Consider the following 14005-nt stretch of genomic DNA (forward strand, 5'->3'; position numbering starts at 1 on the left):
CACAAATATTTATTGAAATACTGATTTGGCAAATGCAACAACAGAGTGCCATGAGAGCAGAGTTTAGCCCCCTAGCCCTAGGCATGAAAAGATCAGAAGAGATTCTTGGAAAAGTTGAAGCATTAGCTGAGTCTTAAAGAAAGGATCAGAGTTAGAAAAGCAATAAAGGGGATGAAGGCAGCAGCATGGGGGCATGTACGTGACCAGCATTAATGTCTCTCAGCATTTCAGGGATAGAAAATGTAATATAAATTCACTTGGGAGTTGGTGCACATTTCACCAGTCAATGCCTGGAGACCACCTCATTCACCCCTCCCTCCATTATCTCCACCTACTACCACTCCACCACAGCAATCACAGGGAGTTTTAAATAACCATAAAGAAATTGCTGGCATTGACGAGATTTAGTATGAAAGTTAGGCTCATACAAAACAAGCAAGGCCACTGGCCTGGAAAAGGCCTTTCTTCTCTGTGTACTCTTCCTACATGTCTCCTATAGAAAACAGAGTTCCTTTGGATCAAAGAATCAAAGAATCCTGGAGCAACAAAGGAAAGAGTTCCTTTTGTTTTTGTTTGAAACAGTTCCGGTAAGCCAGCCCCAGGCTTCAAATCTCCAAGTCATAAATAATTGCTGTGGTGTGCAGTAAAATGCTAGTGCCTGGGGCAGTCACTAATGTCAGAGGAAGGAGAAGACCGGAGTCTGCAAAAGTGTGATCATAAACTTGTCTAAGGATCCAAAACGTTGGTTGTGGATACTTGCACTGAGGGAGGAGGATTAGGAAAAGGGCAAGGGCTTTGGGGTCAGATACAGGTGGGTTGAATCCTTCCTCTCCTGCAAATAATTATGTGGCCTTGAGCAAATCACCCAATATCCTTGAACTTCAGGGTCCATATCTACAAAATGGGAATAATAAAGCCTTCCTTTGAAGGTTGTTCTGCACTTTAGTGAAACTATATTTTAATCCTTCAACACAGGGCCCACCACAGAGAAAGTACCTAACAATTGGTGACTGTTAACTATCATTACATCACCATCCTAAATCTAGTTGCTCAATACATGTAGCTTTGGAGAGGAAGGTGGCAGCACCAGAATCTTCCCAATTGCATTAACATACTCAGGTTCACTGTCCAAGGCCAGACTTATCCCCCTTGCTAATTGTAAATTAATAAAACATTCAGGTAGATCTTATAAGGTATTCTCTCATAGTCTTGCAAACCCTGACATAACACTCACCCTGCTTGTTTATTTAGATCTGACATCAGTCTTTAATTGAGAAAGACCTTTCTCCCTGACCAAATTTGCCACATCACAGCTCAAGGCTTTAGCCATAAAAATCTACAAAAAGGGCCTGGCCAGTGTGGCTGTGGTTGAGCATAGATCCATGAACCAGGAGGTCACAGTTGGATTCCTGGTCAAGGCACATGCCCAGGTTGTGGGCTGGATCCCCAGTGTGGGGCATGCAGGAGGCAGCCAATCAATGATTCTCTCTGAATTGATGTTTCTATCTCTCCCTCTCCCTTCTTCTCTGAAATCAATAAAAAATATATTTTTAAAAATCTACCAAAAGGGACTGACAGAACTCAATTTTTAGAACAAAAAAAGTTCTTAAAAATCAATCATCAAATAAATAGAAAGAGACAATTGTAATCAAAGTTGGTTTTTAAATAGTTTGGTTTTGTTTGCTTTTGTTTCACTAAATGCAGAATTAATAGTGAAAGCATCTTCAAGGAAAAATTGCACTAACAAAAAGACTAGGGACCTTCTAGATATGCATTAAAATAGAATTCAAGTCCTTTTATGGAAAAGTAGCTTCAGTATTTACTTCAGTACATCTTTTCCCATTAAATGTTTCTGTGTCTCTGCAGTATAATGTGATATATATCTTTGGGTGATATTTTTTCTGTAACTTGATACATCACATGGAATCTCTTTCCACATTGAATATTTGTGAATAGTTCCCAAAATTGGAAAATAAATGTTGGAGGGTTTTTTCTGCTCTATTACACATCTAGAAAAAATCAAATTGTTTTCCTTCCACTAAATTTGAAGTTCTTCTTTGGGAAGAAGAAAAAAACACATTAATATTATATTTATGCAATATAAAACAACAGAATCAGTTACTTTATTACCTATTTTATATTGTAGTAAACCAAGTTAGATAATTCAGAGTAAAAATCCATGTTAGGTCTATCATAACCAGTTGTCTACCCAGATGAAATTAGGTAGTTAATTGTCAGATCTGGACATTACTTTGTGCATTGAAAGCAATCTAAACATTGTGCTTCATAATTTAAACTTTTGCTGTTAGTATATGATACTTGCCTTGTTCTTAAGCATAAAACAGTACATCAAAGGTTTACTTTGCAAAGCAAAGGATGTATTGATTACATTAACATTTTTCTTATCCTTCCCACATCCCACCATGCTGTGAATTATGGCAGAGAGAGGGCTTCACCCTCACTTCTCTTAGTGGAGAGCTGTTGCTTCAAAGTTGCTGCCACACCAGAGACCACATTTCCTAACCCTCTCCTTTCATGTACATATGGGCATGTGCCTGACATGTTCCTGTGGAATGGGAGCAGCAGTAATGTATGTCACTGCCCTGCTGGGATGGTTAAGAAGTAGGTGTTTCTTTCCTGACCACCTCGCTTTCCTTGGTAGATGCCAATACCCAAAGAGACCTGGATGTTGATGATGGCTGCCATCCACTTGGACCTTGTATAGTTGAATGGGCACCTCATATCCAGACCAAGAACATTTGCACTAGAGTGTGAACAAAAAGAAATAGTTTATCTGGTTAAATGACTAGAATGTTGGGATTTGTGTATTATAGCAGCTAGTACTATCATAACTAATACATGGCATATATATTATAATTATTTAAACAAAGAAACTGAACTACACAACAAATTAATTACACAGTATACTTACTATAGAAGTCAATGTGGATAGAGAATTAAGATTACTGCCAAAATTAAATAACAATGTATAAAATGCCAGCTCAGACAAAGCTTGTTGTATAGTATCTTAGGGTGCAAAGCTAACTTTGTTTAGATGACCTATCTCACATTAGCTAAACTCATGAGATGAATTTATAACCCTGAGTACCAATATATTTATTTACTGTGGTACCTATACCTATTACATCTTCTTGAGAACCTAAGATAAGTACTCCTAGAGACATATTCACCAATCCTAGTTTTTTTCCCCAGATTCTGTTACATAATTATTTTAAACTAGTGGCCTGGTGCACGAAATTTGTGCACATTAAAAGGTAATTAATTAGAGGAAATATTTTAATAGTGCTATTTGCCCTTTCTCTAAAATACAAGTGTCAGAGATGAAAGAAAATTAGTAAAATGTATCTGAAAATCTTCCTGTTAGAGTCTGGGTTGTGCCACAGGACCTAGAATCAAGTCCCCACACACTTGCGTGTGCCTCGAAATTGTGTGAGACCAAGACCCAGCCGGCCCCATCCCCATCAAGCCCTGCCTGGTGGGGGGGCACAGCCTCAGGGCCCCCGTCAAGCCCTGCCAGGCGGGGGGTGCAGCCTGAGGTCCCTTGGCCCAGTGCCAGGGTGGGCAGCTTGGCCTGAGGTCCCCTGGGCCAGTGCTGGGGCAGGGGGTGTGGCCTGAGGTCCCCCGTCACAACCCATGCAGCCTCAGGTCCCTGCTGATCACTCATTAAGGGAACCCGCCTCTGCTGTGGGCTCAGCCATCTTGTGATGGTGTGACAGAGTGAGGGTCAATTGCATATTACCTAGGATCATTAAGTTATAGCAGAAATGAGTAGATAAATGTTACATCATTATCTCTGCAAATATATCTGACTCACCTAGTAGAGACTTGGAAGTCATTTACTTTTAAAGTATTTCTTGAGGTGGATTGCTACACTAATGACTACAGGAACCTTATTTATGTGATATTTATTAGTTTTACTCTAAATGATTGACCATTTTCTTCACTGTAAGGGATACACTGTGCTGAAAAGAAATACATATTACCTAAGGTCATAGAAGACAAGAAGTGGGAATAAAGAAAGGTTGAATAATTATGTAGTGAGAGATGAATAGCCCTGAAGAGAGATGCATATATCAAATTAAAAGGATATTTCTCATGACATCATTACTTGCATTGATGGCCAAGAAAATTGAGGTAACTGGATTATTTACAGAATTACTGTGCTTATGGTTGTGATCCATATTTTGCTATATCATCCATAATTCCTGAGTAAATGAACTTCTAGAATGTATTTGTAGAATACCTGCCCCATGTGCTATACTTTCCTGAGGGCCAATATTCATGTAAAAACATGTAAGATTTACTGGGCCAGGGAATTAGAAGGCTATTTTTTAAAAAAATATATTTTATTGATTTTTTTACAGAGAGGAAGGTAGAGGGATAAAGAGTTAGAAACATTGATGAGAGAGAAACATCAATCAGCTGCCTCTTGCACACCCCCTACTGGGGCTGTGCCTGCAACCAAGGTACATGCCCTTGACTGAAATCGAACCTGGGACCCTTCAGTCCACAGGCCGATGCTCTATCCACTGAGCCAAACCAGTTAGGGCTAGAAGGCTATTTTTTAAGTGGACAGATTTTTCAGGATAGAAGAAAAATGGAAATCTTAAAGTTTAAAAAAATTACTTTTAATATTAAATGAAGATTATTCCAAGAGAATAGAGTATATCTACTGAAAAGTTCTAAGTGTGCTTGAACTTACTGCAACACAAGAAATACCCTACTACAAACCAAGCTTGTAGACAGTGAAATGTATTTCAAAATTTGTGTTTTTAAGAAAATTCTGTACAGAGACTCTCATCTAGTGTACCATGCCATAAAAATACTTTTCCATCATTATGCTTCATTGTATTCATCTGGTCTACCAGATAAGCCACCACTACCACCACCACCCCAGCTTCATGAAGCAACGACTACATCTTATTCTTCTTTTGTCCCTTATAACCAAGTCTCCAGAATGAATACAAAGATGTTAAGCAAGATAATCTAATATAATACAGGAATCAAAATATTAGAACTTCTATTAATTTACTTAACCTCATTACTCCACTTATTAGATATGTTTTAAAATAGAACATAGTATTGTATTTACAAAATAACTATTTGGGGAGAGCATGAACAAGACTTCTTAATTAACAGTGATATATTAAGATATCAGTGATATTGGGGACTAAAAAGTCTATAGACCTTTGCCTTATGGAAACTAGCATAAGAGAAAAAGAAAAAAAAATTAAAATGATGTGCTGACTTGGCTGTTACCATGCCAATGGTGTAGCTGCAGAGAAAATGAAATGGATGCCCTTGAGATTAAATTTATTCTTTCATTTAACAATTATGCATTGGGCATCTACTATATGCCAGAGGCTGTGTGGGGCAGCAGCCACCAGAGAAGCGATTGGGTTGTTAAAAATAGAGTGAAGTGTCAGTAAATCCATGATCATTTTTTCCACTGGGGATTGTCCTTCCATTTCCTGAAAAGTGTTCTGATCCTTTATCTTCAGTTAAGGACATCCCTGGAGGAACCCCCTGTTCCTGTATGGCTGAGAAACTATGATCTACTGTGGTCACTTAATGAATACTTATTGACATACTGACAGTGTGATTGCCAACACAGGGAAAAAATTAATTCAATTATTTCAGTATTGCTCAGGATTTTCAAGTGCCTATACTTTTCAGTTGTGCGGGCCAGGATTCCAAAAGAGAAGATGTGACCCATACACAGTTGCTGTGAATGGCAATTCATAATTTCTCACTATATTCTAACAATTGCCCTCACAGATACCTGAGGAGCCCTAGATGCTACCTTCACATGTAATCGTATAATTAAATAGACATAAACAAATAGAGCAAGATTGTAATATAAGACCAACATTATAGTGATCCCTGAGTTTAATATACATAAGAGAAAAAGTCATAATTGATAAATTACAAACATAAGACATCCATAGGATTTGGAATAACATGCTGCAAAAAAAAAAAAAAAAGAAAAAAGAAAAAAAAAGAAAAGAAATATCTGACACATGTTTGGTTTTTCTTTTCTATTTTTTTTTCTCCTTAAGGAACATTCACATGGCTTGCTTAGTCATGTGATCTTCTGTCTTGAGACATCTGGCTGAATACATCATAATGTTGTAATGCATGTTTTGTCTCTGGAAGCAATGTTTCCCCAAAATTCAATCCCTGTTTAAACAAAAGTGACATTCTCTCTCCATATTAAAATTAAAATAGAAAGAAATAGCTATGCTGCCCACTAGCATTTTCCATTTTTCTATAAATAAGGAAACTTAGCAAGATATGATCCTTCTTCAAAAGATTCACAATACTCAAAGGAAGTCTAATTTATATACAGATCACAGTGAAAGAACATGTGGTTGATTTAATTACCTTAGTAAATGGAAAAGTAAGAATCAACCAGTCTAGTTTTACTCCACTCACCTCATACATGTAGTGAATGGGGGCTCACAGCAAAAGATTATTAATTTCTTGGCTCACAAAATCTGCCAGAAACATTTTCTGCTATGAAATACTGGAAAAAATAGAGAATTTTGAATGACACTGGCTTTTCTCCATCGTCCTTTATTCAGTATGTCTGACAGCAATTTCCAATAAATTTTTCATAAAATTACCAAGTAATCTTATTCTATTTGATCCCTAGAAATAGAATCTAATCTGATTTAGATATATGTGTTAATATTGAAAGAAATCATAATAATTTTATTATGGAAAGTAATTAAGAGTTAAACTATTAAATGTAAAAGAATATATTAATAAAAACATAAACCTATTTCTCAAAAATATAAGCATAAATTTCAACATACCCCAATGGATGTGTTTATATAAAAGACTGAATGTGTGTTATAAAAATAACATGACATAGACTATGCCTAAAGTTGTTTAGTCTTAAACTCTCAGAATCACAAATAAAAACCTCTAGTAGTCTAGCAACATAGTCTTGAAGAAAGGAAAAGAGGAAGCAAGCCAACTTAGGAACTGATTAAGTATTCAGCAGAGCATTTTCTACGGCTCTGTCCAAAGGCTCTGTCAGTGCATTTAACTATCCAGACAAAAGGTTGTTGAAATCACACAAAGGGTTTTCCCAATTCAAATGCTGCAGATGAAATGATATTCACACAGAAGCACAGCACATCTCCAAAGCTTAATAAAGGCCACATCTATTCCTTTCATGACTTGAACTTGCAAGTGGAGTCAGAAACTGAAATAAAACAATCATCAAGAAATTTCTTTAGGGATGGAATTCCTATTTTTACTTTACATATTTACTTCAAGGCGCACATTCGGGAAGAGGGCAAGTGCTAGGTCAGACACAAAGAAGAGACGTGAGCAGGTTATTTCATCCCAATGTAAGAATAGCACCCATTTCTATCAGGCTTTAAGAGCCTCATTATGTGAAAAGTGGGCAAACACTTTTGTGTTAGAACATTTTTAGTTTAGCATAACAGTCTGAAATTTTACATTTAAAGCAGCCACCTATTCAAATTTGGATAAGGCTTAAGAAATAAACAAAACGACTTCATGTATTTAATGGCTCTTTCATGGGTCAATGGGTGCAGTAGCTTTAATCAGTATTAACTCAACAATAGAGGAGGATGGGGGAAGCAACAAGTCAGATTACCTCCACCAAATGGGTGTGAATTCTGTGATCTTTTTCTTGCTAAGGTTCTGTGCTCACCCTGTAGTTGAATCATATAAGATTCCAATCAGAAAGACCTTGGTAACATTTAAGAGAGAATTTCTCAAACTATGTCCCACAGACTCCTTAGCTCCAAACGAGGTGGCAGGAAAAGAAGGAAGTGAGAGGGAAGCCCTAAGAGCAGGACCCCAGGCTGGCCTCTGGAGAACCAGGGCTGTTCTTTTTTTAAAGCCACTTTATTGAGATACAATTGACATATAAAAAACTGGACATATTTAAAGTATACGACCTGAAGAGTTTGGAGATCAGTAAACACCATGAAACCATCACCACCATCAAGGCCATAAACTTATTCATCACTTCCAACAGTTTCCTTCTGTTATGCCCAGAATTCAAGATCCCCAAGAAACCACGCCAGGGAGCCAGTCCGATGCAAAAGCAGAAGGCCCTTTATTGAGTTAGCTAACCCGACCCGGGCCTCCATTCGACGCAGCGACCGGAAACCGAGTGCCACCCATGAGAAAATCAGGGCTTTAATAGTGAGGGGAGGGGAGCTGACTGTGGGCCCTGCCGACTGGCCAGGCGCAAGTCGGGTCTTGTTACACAGGATGTGGTCATCTCTATGGCGCGCACATCCCTTACTTGTCATTGGTTAGTTCAAAGAAATCCCGGGCGTGGCCAGCAGGGGCCTGGGCTTCTGGGAAGAAGGCACTCTTCTGAGCACATGGCCTCTGCCCCAACATGGAGGATCCAGGGTAAGATGGAGGGCATAGCCCTCGCCCTTTCACCTTCTACCCTTTTATTTATTTTTTTCATTTTTTAATTTATTTTTTAAATTATTTTATTGACTGATTTGAAAAAGAAAGAGAGGCAGAGAGAGAGAGAGAGAGATTTGCTGTTCCACTTCTTTCACTTATTCATTGATTGATTCCAGTATGTGTCCTGACCAGGGATCGAACCTGCAACCTTCATGTATCAGGACAACACTCTAGCTGAACTACCCTGCCAAGGCCTATTTGTTTAATTTTTTTTTAAATATTCAGTTAAGATCATTTAACATAAGATTTACCCTCTTAGCAAATTTTCATATACACAATACAGTAATGTTGACTAAAGGCCCTATGTTGTACAGTAGATGTCCAGAACTTATTCAGAAACTTGGTACCCTCTCACAGTCACCTTCACATTTCCCCTCCCATTAACTCTTGGTAGCTGTCATTCTATTCTCTGGTTCTATGAGTTTGACAGATTTAGTGTCCTCATTAAAGTGGGATCCGACAATATTTGTCCTCTCTGGCTTATTTCACTTAACAAAAAGGTCCATCCTTTTGGCTGCAAATGGCAGAATGTTCTTCTTTTTAAAGGCTGAATAATATTCATGAATGCACTACATTTTCTTTATCCATTTCTCCATTGATGGATATTGAGGTTGTTTCTATATTGTGGCTATTGTAAAATGCTGCAGGGAACTTGAGAGGAGTACAATTTCTCTTTGAGAGCCTGATTTCAAATACTTTGAATATATACCCACAAGTAGGATTGCTGGATCAAATGGTAATTCTATGTTTAACCTTCTGAGGAACCTCCATACTGTTTTCATAGTGACTGTACTCATTTCAGATCGAAGGCCGATGTTCTATCCACTGAGTGAGACCGGTTAGGGTGTGACTGTACTCATTTAACTTACTTTCCCACCAACAATGTACAGGAGTTTACTTTGTTCCACATCCTGACCAACATACTAGTATATATATATTAAATAGCCATTCTAACAGGTGTGAGGTGATAACTCATGGTTTTTACTTGCATTTCCCTGGTAATTAGTGATGCTGTGCACCATTTCACATGCCCTTTGGACATTTGCATGTCTTCTTGGAAAAACGCCATTCAGTTCCTCTGCCTACATTTAAATAAGATTGTGTTTTTGCTCTTGAGTTGTGTACGTCTTTTTATATATTTTGGAATTTAACTCCTTATCAGATATAAGATTTATAAATATTTTCTTCCATTTCATAGGTTGCCTTTTCATTTTGTTAATGGTTTTCTTTGCTATGCAGAAAAGTTTTAGTTTGATTTAGTCTGTTTTTTGATTGTTTGTTTGTTTGTTTTAAAATATATTTTTTTATTGAGTTCAGAGAGGAAGGGAGAGGGAGAGAGAGATAGAAACATCAGTGATGAGAAAGAATTGCTGATCAGCTGCCTCCTGCACCCCTGCAGATAGAGCCTGCAACCAAGGCATGCATGTACCCTGACTGGGACTCAAACCATGACCTCCTGGTGCATAGGTCGACACTCAGCCACTGAGCCATGCTGGCTGAGCTAGGCTACTTGTTAATATTTGCTTTGTTGCTTTCACTTATGATGTCAAATTAAAAAAGTCATCACCAAAATCTATATCAAAGAGCTTTTCCCTGTTTTCTCCAGAAATTTTATGGTTTCACATCTTACTTTCAAGTGTTTAATCCACGTTGAGTTGTTTTTGTGTATGGTATAAGATAGGGGTCCAGTTTCATTCTTTTACATGTGGCTTTCCAGTTTTCCCAATACCATTTATTAAAGAGACTATCCTTTTCCCATTTTATATTTTTTGCTCCTTTGTTGTAAATCTGTTGACCATATAGGCATGGTTTTATTCCTGGGCTCTCTATTTTGTTCCATTGGTCGATGTGTCTATTTTTTCTGTTCATATCATACTATTTTTATTACCTTTGTTTTGTAATATATTTTGAAATCAGGAAATGAAATGCCTTTAGCTTTGTTCTCCCTTCTCAAGATTGCTTTGGCTATTTGGACTCTTTGTGGTTCCATACAAATTATAGGATCATTTTTTTTTACTCTGTGGAAAATACAATTGGCATTTTAATAGGGATTACATTGAATCTGTAGATTGCTTTGTTTAGTATAGATACTTAGTGTATAGAAATGCAACTGATTTTTGTATACTCATTTTATATCGTGCAGTTTTACTAAATTTACTTATTACTTCTGACAGGTATTTGGAGGAAGTTTTAGGGTTTTCTATAGATAACATCATGACATCTGAAAATAGTGACAGTTTTCTTCTCCCTTTCCAATTTGGATGCCATTATTTTTTCTTGCCTCATTGCTGTGGCTAAGGCCTCTTGTAATATGTTGAATAAAAGTGGTGAATGAGCATTTTGCTTTCTTCCTATTTTTAGAAAAGCTTTCAGATTTTTACCTTTGAGTATGGTAGATGTGGGCTTGTCATATGTTGCTTTTATCATGTTGAAGGGTGTTCTCCCTAAACCCAGTTTATTGAAAGTTTTTATTGCGAATGGATGTTGAATTTTGTCAAATCTTTTTTGAATATGATCAGGTAATTATATGATTTTTATTCTTCATTTTGTTAACATGGGGTATCATATTGATTGATTTATGGGTATTGAACTATCCTTGGAGTCCTAAAATAAATCTGGCTTAATTATGGTGTGTGATCCCTTTTATGTATTATTTAATTCAGTTTGCTAATATTTGTTGACGTTATTTATGTCTATGTTCAGGGATATTGGCCTGTAACTTTCTTTTTTTTTTTTTTTTTTTTTTTAATTAAATCTTTATTGTTCAGATTATTACATTTGTTCCTCTTTTTTCCCCCCCATAACTCCCCTCCTCCCAGTTCCCGCCCCACCCTCCGCCCTCACTCCCCACCCACTGTCCTCATCCATAGGTGCACGATTTTTGTCCAGTCTCTTCCCGCATCTCCCACACCCCTTTCCCCCCCAAGAATAGTCAGTCCATTCCCTTTCTATGTCCCTGATTCTATTATAATCAACAGTTCATTCTGTTCATCGGATTATTTATTCACTTGATTCTTAGATTCACTTGTTGATAGATGCATATTTGTTGTTCATAATTTGTATCTTTACCTTTTTCTTCCTCTTCCTCTTCTTAAAGGATACCTTTCAGCATTTCATATAATCCTGGTTTGGTGGTGATGAACTCCTTTAGCTTTTCCTTATCTGTGAAGCTCTTTATCTGACCTTCAATTCTGAATGATAGCTTTGCTGGATAAAGTAATCTTGGTTGTAGGTTCTTGGTGTTCATCACTTTGAATATTTCTTGCCACTCCCTTCTGGCCTGCAAAGTTTCTGTTGAGAAATCAGCTGACAGTCGTATGGGTATTCCCTTGTAGGTAACTGAGTTTCTTTCTCTTGCTGTTTTTAAGATTCTCTCTTTATCTTTTGCTCTTGGCATTTTAATTATGATGTGTCTTGGTGTGGTCCTCTTTGGATTCCTTTTGTTTGGGGTTCTCCGCGCTTCTTGGACCTGTAAGTCCATTTCTTTCACCAGGTGAGGGAAGTTTTCTGTCATTATTTCTTCAAATAGGTTTTCAATATCTTGCTCTCTCTCATCTTCTGGCACCCCTATAATTCTGATGTTGGTACGCTTGAAGCTGTCCCAGAGGCTCCTTACACTATCCTCGCATTTTTGGATTCTTTTTTCATTTTGCTTTTCCGGTTGGGTGTTTTTTGCTTCCTCGCATTTCAAATCATTGACTTGATTCTTGCGCTCCTCTGTTCTGCTGTCGGGAGTCTGTATAATATTCTTTATTTCAGTCAGTGTATGCTTAATTTCTAGTTGGTTCCCCAATATAACATCGAGGGTCTCATTAGTTTTCTTGTAGGTCTCATTAAGTTTATCGGCGGCTTCTAAACAGTTCTTGAGAGACCTTAAAAGTGTGGTTCTGAACTCTATATCTTCCATTGACAATTTTGTCCTGTTTCTTTGTCTCCGCATTTTGTTATGCTTCCTTGATGCACCCCCTAGTGGTCTTTGTTCGTGGTCTTATAGTTAAATTTTGATTGTTGTAGCTAATTCCAGGGAGGGTTTGACCTCCAGGCCAAGTGGCTATGAGAATCAGCTGTGTCAGCAGTGAGAGAACTTCTGTCCTCTAGGGAGGTGCTAATCTGGCCTTTGCCTGAGGCTATCCGGCAAATGCCTCTGTGCAGGGCTTGGGCGGGGCGGGTCGCACAGGATCAACAGGGTGGGCTGGAGAGAGCAGTTATGGCCGCTCTCAGTCCTGTCCCCAGGGGCTCTGCCTCTCTGAGTCCCAGCAATGGCTGCAAAGCTCGAGAGAAAGCTGCACTCGCTCTGACCGAAGCCAGGCAGACCCGCTTCTCCCGTTTGAGTCTGGGTCCCTAAAGACTCGCCCGGATCTGGAGCTCAGAGTCTGCGACTCCCTCCCGATTGAAAACGCCAACCGCGCCCTCCGCCGCCAGCCCGCTCCGCGCGCGCACTCCGCACCTCAGAATTTGACTTCAGCACTGCGCCTCCTCTGCGTGTCCGTATGCGTTTCTCTTTCCTCCTAGTTGTAGGACCTCCACTCAGCCAGCGTTCCAGTGGTTCTGGGTGATGTCCCTCTGTCTTTTAGTTTCACTTTTGAAGTAGTTGTTCAAAGCAGCAAACTCCGGCGTTAACCTATGCCGCCATCTTGGTTCTCTCTTGGCCTGTAACTTTCTTATAGTGTCCTTGTCTGATTAAAGCTACAGAGCTCATATTTTGTTCATAATCTGGCTGGTGGCAGGCAAGTGCACACTGCCCATTATTTGGAAGAAAAATAATGAAAAAGATTTCATTCAGACTGGATCACTCTTACAAATAGCTATCAACCAGATTTTAGAGCAGTAAATTCACTGTTTATTAGAGGGATGGAATTTCTGGGCCCCAAATTCCCTAAGTAAGATACATTTTTTAAATGAAATAATAATTAATTGGAATCAAAATTATTTACACAAAGGAGAGCTTAGCCCCAAAATTAAATGACTTTTTAGTATGCATCCAATATTTTAATAGTTAAAACATTTATCAAACTAGCATTTTTCTTCAAATGCTTTCTCTTTACAAGTGGAATAGTAACAGATGGCTACAAAATAGAGTGGAAAGATTCTTGTAGAATTTAAGCCTGATGCAACAGCATACATTGTTGTACACAATCGTAGTTTGTTATTCCCAAAAGAGATTATCTCTTGTAAATTATTATCAGGACTGAGGTATCATAATTTTACCACTGACTTCTCAATTTAAGCTACTATTCTGTCCATGAAACTATATGTTGGTCTGTGGCTACACAGAAATATTTAGTACACTTATTCTTAGAGTTATCATTCGTCAAATATTGTTAGATCAGACAGGCTGTCTAGGTTTCAGTTTCTTAATCTGCCTCACAGAAAACATCAATCCAGGGCTATTTCCAGAATTCAGATTTACAATTTAAAATATGCTAAACAAACTCTCAAAATTGGGAGGTTTCAGGTAATTATGCATCAAGAGTTTTTATTACATTTGCACATGACAAACATCAGAAACCATTGT

The sequence above is a fragment of the Myotis nattereri genome, assembly GCF_964212035.1.
Source record: "Myotis nattereri genome assembly, chromosome: 2".
NCBI classification, from domain to species: domain Eukaryota; kingdom Metazoa; phylum Chordata; class Mammalia; order Chiroptera; family Vespertilionidae; genus Myotis; species Myotis nattereri.